Source organism: Acomys minous (genome assembly GCF_964271855.1).
Source record: "Acomys minous genome assembly, chromosome: 17".
Lineage (NCBI taxonomy): Eukaryota > Metazoa > Chordata > Mammalia > Rodentia > Muridae > Acomys > Acomys minous.
In genome coordinates this window covers 4139065-4145225 of record NC_140500.1, presented here as the reverse complement: position 1 = coordinate 4145225, position 6161 = coordinate 4139065, and positions in this window count along the sequence as shown.

Genomic DNA, 6161 nt, shown 5'->3' with positions numbered 1-6161 from the left:
GTCCTTGAGGGTTCCCCTTACCCACACTTTCCCTAAACTCCCTTTCAGAAGTTCAGCAGGCCAGCACAGCCATTTCCAGGGGTGTGACTCTGGACTGATGGAAAGTCTATCAACCACGAGGTGTCACGGCTAAGGGGCGCACAGAGAGAATATCAATAGTCTGAAACTAGGAGAAATGCGGATGTAGAACTCCCCTAAATAACAGCCTTGATGAGAAAGCGCCCCGACCACAAACAGCAAAGCAGACAATCGCCCGCTTACCCTGCAAAGTCCTGATCGCTGTGTGGTTTCAACGACATCTGTAGTTATTTATTTTTAAATGGACTCATGAGGCTGGAGATTCGGTTCAGTAGGTAGCAGCTCTCCTAGCATGCACAAGGCACCACTTAACCCAGGGGTGGTAGCGCATGCCTCTAAGCCCAGCGCTAGAGTCACAGAGAAGGATTGGAAATTCAAAGTCCTCCTCAGCTATGTGGGGAGTCTGGGAGCTAGGCAGAGCTACATGAATAGGATCGGCAATTGCCCCTTTTAAAACAAAAACAAAACTCGAGGTTCTTCACTCCTGAATTGAATCTGTTTCCCTGTGGTTTCCCTCAATACAGAGATTCTCCACTGGTTGCCTGCTGGAAAGATGTAGCGATCTTGAACATCGACTGAGGCTCAGCTGGATTCTCTATGGGTGGAAGACACGCAGCACCATCAAAGGAGGGGGGAAAACCCCTCAAATGTACAAATGACATCAGCCTCTAGGATCTCTCAGTGTTTTCGGCTCGGGCTAGGAAGCTGGGGCTAGAGGCTGAGCCCCGGGGCCGGGAGTGCAGAACTAAGTCACAACAGGAAGAGCCCCAAGAAGTGGCTGGACTTAAGAAAGACTTTAGTATGTTCTTCCTGTCCCTGACTTCCTCCCCCCCCCCCCTCCGTTTTCTGTGTGTGGTACTGCAAATTAACCTTGGGCCTAGCACATTCTACAAGCTGCATAAGCTCTGGGCCAATGGCCTACATCTCCGGCCCTCTCTGTGGTCTTTATTTAGGGACCGCGGCTTCCCTGGCTGGCCGTAAACTCCTGCTATAGTCCCGGCAAAGTCTGCCCACTACCGCAGCCTCTGGAGTAGCTGGGACCATGGGTTAGGTCTCGGGCCTGGCTTGCCTCAGTACTTTCCAGTTTGAGAATGTTCAAACCAAATTTGTGACTCGGGAACTTTTCTTAATTGCATCCTACTTTTCCTTCCCTGAGAACGTCGTCGTCGCCATAGACCTGGCACTTCTTACCCGTTTCTAGGCACCGAAACCATCTGGCCCTCCGGCCCAGGTGCAGACTGTGACTCAACAGGTTTCACAGTTACTGAAACTCAGCATGTCTTAGCAGCTGGGTCGCAGAGCTGAGCACGTTTCCAGTTACAGCTCCGTCACCTCGCAGGTCTCCCCCACAGACACAGCTGAGGGAGAGTGAGGGTGACTGCTCCTTCCCTTTGGGGTGGCCTCCTTCTTATTCCTAGACACCCACACGATTCTCCTCTTAGCTCCCACTTTTAAACCTTGTTATGTGTATTAACGAGGCGTGCTGGTGGCTTCTACTCGGCATCACCTAGGGCGTCCCAGTGAGGGGCTGTCTAGATCAGGCTGGCCTGTGGACATGTCTCTAAGGGACTGCTTTGACTGGGAGGGCGACTGGGGTGAGGGAGGTTGCCTAGTGCGTTGCTGAGTTTGTTCCCTGGCACGAGCAAAGAACTGAACAATTGTGAAGGGACAGAAAACCGAGCCACAGCCACAGCCACAAGGAACATTACAGCATTACACATCCCAGGCGGGAGAGGCCTAAGGCAGGAAGTCCACTAAATCGAACCTGCTATTGGTCTTTTAAAGGGGCCTGGGTCCTCCTTTTCCCGTTGGTCTGCCTCCACGGCTTTCCAACACTTCTCACGCAAATGTTCTCTGGGAACAAGAAGCTGCCATTTTGGGAAGTCACTTTTGCCTGCCGAGTCTACTTATGTCCCTCCAGCTTCTCCTTCACTGACTGCCTTACTTGTTGAGGGAAGACTTTAGCCCGAGAGTGGGCAGCACCGCTGGGGGCACCCTGCGCCCTGGGCTGTATTAACGGTACAGAAAGCAGAGCACTAGGCATGCGCACTGGTTCCCTCTGCCCTCGTCTGTGGTTGTGACGTGACTGGCTGCTTCAAGTTCCTTCTGCTTTGATGTCTCTGGAAGAACGGCCTGAAGAGTCAACTAAGAGAGCTGCCCCCCCCCCCCACCCGGCTGCTGAATCTCAGCGACAGAAACAAACTAGGACCCGATGTCTGTTTCCCGCGCTACCAGAGTGTTCGCTTCCCAGCCGCCAGGAATGTTTCGTATGTGCGTTACTTTTACTTGGGTGTGGTTTGGTTGGCGGTTGTGGTGCCTGTGAGGCCCAGCTCCTTAAGAATGCCAGTCACAGCCGGGCGTGGTGGCGCACGCCTTTAATCCCCGTACTCGGGAGGCAGAGGCAGGTGGTTCACTGTGAGTTCGAGGCCAGCCTGGACTACAAAATGAGTCCAGGACAGTCAAGGCTACACAGAGAAACCCTGTCTCGAAAAACAAACAAACAAACAAAAAAAAAAAAAAAAAAAAAAAGAATGCCAGTCACTCCTGGGAATTTCCTCGAGGCCTGGCACAGGGTGCCTGGCCTACACTCAGCTTATCTCCCGGTGACAACAAAATGCCCAAATGCTTGAGGTCACTGGGGTGAGTTATTCCAAAAGAACCTAATTAAAATAATTAGTATTATTTTAAGCCATACGGCATGAGAAATAAATACAGCATACAAAGCTCGGTCCAAATGAGCCTCCACGCAAAAGCTGCAGCTGCGGTGTGGCTTTCAGTGAAGGTGGTGACAGCAGAGGAGTCACCGTAATTTCAGTGCGCACCTTAAAAGTCATTATTCAACTGTGCTCAGCCCAAGCTGATTGACAGACTCGTGGACAAGGGAAGGAGGGGAAAAGGAAAGCGGTGGTGTCAAAGGGAAGGAAGCAGAACAAAAGCTTTGTATGTTGTCAGAGGAGGCCGCATGACTTAAAACCACATGGAAGCTGTAAATGAAGAAGCAAGTTTAGGCTGGAGAGATGGCTCAGCGGTCAAGAGTATGTGCTGCTCTTGCACAGGACCCAAGTTTGGCTTCTAGCACCCACATTGGACAGTACGTGACCACCTGTGACTATGGCTGCAGGGGATCTGATGCCCTCTTCTGGACTCTACCAGCATCTGCAATCTCTCTCTCTCTCTCTCTCTCTCTCTCTCTCTCTCTCTCTCTCTCTCTCTCACACACACACACACACACACACACCATGATTTTTTTTAAAAAATCTTTTTTTAAAAGAAATAAAGATTTTTAAATCTTTAAGGAATAGTAAAGTAAAATTTAAAACCAGGAACTCTGGGAAAGGCTTATAAAACGACATAATATGAACTGTAAGATAAAGCTGAATAATGATTAGAGCAAAAAGATAAATTTTAAGAGAAAACTGAAGACAAGATTATTAGTAACACTTACTATTAACATTAAAATAAAAATGAAGTCACTGCTGAAATAGCTTAGAACATAAAATTCCAAATAAGTAAAGATTGAAAGCCAACAGGGTAGTAAGGATACATATGAATGAGAATGAGAAACTTGTTCAAAGCTTGAGAGTGGGGTTAAATATTTATTTTATTTTATGTGTATTTGGTGTTTTGTCAGGTTCCCTGGATGTGGAGTTACAGACTCGTATGGAGCGGTCATGTGGTACTGGGAATTGAACTCGGGTCCTCTGGAAGAGCAGTCAGTACTCTTAACTGCTGAACCATCTCTCTAGCCCCTTGTGTGGGTTTAAAAATACATTAAAATACATTTCAGAAAGCTTTAGAGGAAAAAAAAACAGAAAAAAATATTTCTATACAAAGAGTAGCCTTTGTCCTTCCCCAGAAGGCAGTTTTCTAATGAGCAGTGGGGTCCTGTGAGCCAGAAGAGGAACAGCCACGGAGGCTCCCCTTTGCTCCCCTGTAAGTCCCAGAAGGACAGCCCAGCCTTGGTAATCAGAGAGGACAGGCAGGAGGTGTCTGGGCAGCCAGCTCACAGCTGGAGGCCCCCACCTGACCAGGAGAAACTCCCTGGCTGCCTTCCAGCCTGGCTTATCACCTCCAAATTTAGCCCACACTCCAGTCAGAGGAAAGGACTCTGTGGATCGATCACTCCTAGTCAGCACTCATCCAGGGCCTCGAGAAATACTAGACAGCTGCCGCCTTTAGTTTCATTCTTTTTTTTTTTTTTAGATAATTATTCAAAATGTTTATTGGGCATGTCCCCTGCCCTAGCAGTGACCCCAAGGGTGGTAGGCCAACCTTAACACAGAGGCTTCATGCATGATAATTTGCATGGATTTTAAAATATCATCAAAATAGGCTTTCAGAAAGCATCAAAGGAATAAAGAACAGAAAAAAAAATATCTGAAAATATACAGAGTAAGAGACCTTGGTCTTTGTCGGTCCCCAAAAGGCAGTTTTTGAATGCCAGTGTGCAAAATGGAAAGGCTGTCAGGAGCGCAGTGGGCGACCTTTCCCTGTGCTGCTGGAGGGAGAGGCAGGGTTCAGAAGCAGGTGACTAGTGAGGGTTCAGGGCTGGGGTGACGGTGGTGCCCGGGCTCTCACCACGGCATGGGGGCCGCTTCCTAACAGTGAGAGCTGGGAGCTAAGCAGAAGTCTTAGGTAAGTGAGAGAGCGGTCTGGAGGGTCGTTAAAGAGCCTGAGCTGCAGCTAAGACCAAGTGAACAAAGTGAACAATCTGATGGCCAGATGGGCAGCAGCCAGGGACAAGCAGAGGCGAAAGAGATGCAGCCAGCATGACACCACCAGGACGGGGTCAATGAACTACACATCGCTTGGAGTCTCACCGTGAAGGGACAATCTAGAGACACTAAGCTGTGTCTCTCCTCAGGGACTTTGAAAAATGGCTCCCTTCAGGGACCCTTGGGTTTAAATACTTAAAATCTCCAGGCAGGCACCCCATTTTTCTACAGCCAGCCTTCTCCTGGCACAATCACGCATTTACAGTCACATTTTGTTTGTGACACAGGTTCTGACGTTTGTTGAAATAGCTGGTGACACCGCAGAAGTAGACACACACATGATCTTGGCTGAGGCTGTGTACGTGACCTCCCAGCAGTGAGCTGCAACAGCGACGGAGCGGCCATTGGTCGACACTCTTGAGCACACTGTTCGTGACATTTTTCTAGGCCAACATTACTCACTCACATGAGTTGAGTCTCTCTAAAGTCAGAGGTCATCCCAGGGAAGGGAAAGGTAGAAGTGACAAGGCTGAGAGTCACAGGTGACCAGGTTTTCTATATTCCTAAAGCCCCAGCCGAGAAGGAAAGGCTTATACTTTAAGACTGATGATGATGATGATGATGACGACGTGTATGTTTGTGTTATAAAGTGTGTGTGTGTTACCCACAGAGGCCAGAAGAGGGCATCAGAGCCCCGGAGCTGGAGTTACAGCCTCCCACGAGCTGTCCCACACAGGGATGCTGGGAACAGAACTCAGCTCCACAGACAGAGTAGCCCCATTTCAGCAGCCCCAGAAGAGGCCGGGGCTCTTTCACTCTCAGGACCCTAGGTCTGTGTGCGAACCACAGAGCGGGAACGTCAGTCGTGAAGGAAGGCCACAGCAAGAACTTTCTGCCTGCCCTGCCCTAGGGATGTGGCGTTATGACAGAAGACATCATGTCAAAGGATAGCATGCGCCACATCTTTTTCCGCACACCTGCGTGTACAAACGAGATGCTAATCCCTGAAGTGGAGACTTAAAGGGAAGGTCTGGGCACAAAAGAGACAGTTGTGCAAGTCTGCACGGATGAGGTACAATTTCAGAGGGGTTTTGAAGCAGGCGTGGGAGGCCTCTCAATGGAAACTTTTCTACCAAGGACAAGACACAAAGCCCGAGGGCCAGGCACTGGTGAGCTGTGACTGGGGCATCAAGTTAACCCATCTTTGGTTTGGAGAAATCAGAAAGAGAACAGAAGTGGGCAGAGCCTGGACCACCTGGACAACCAGGGACTGGTGACCCACAAATCCCCCGGCGATCTGAGGGTGCAGCTCAACACAGAAACACGAGCTTACGAAAGCACTATAGGGGCTTTTTGTATTTTTTTTTT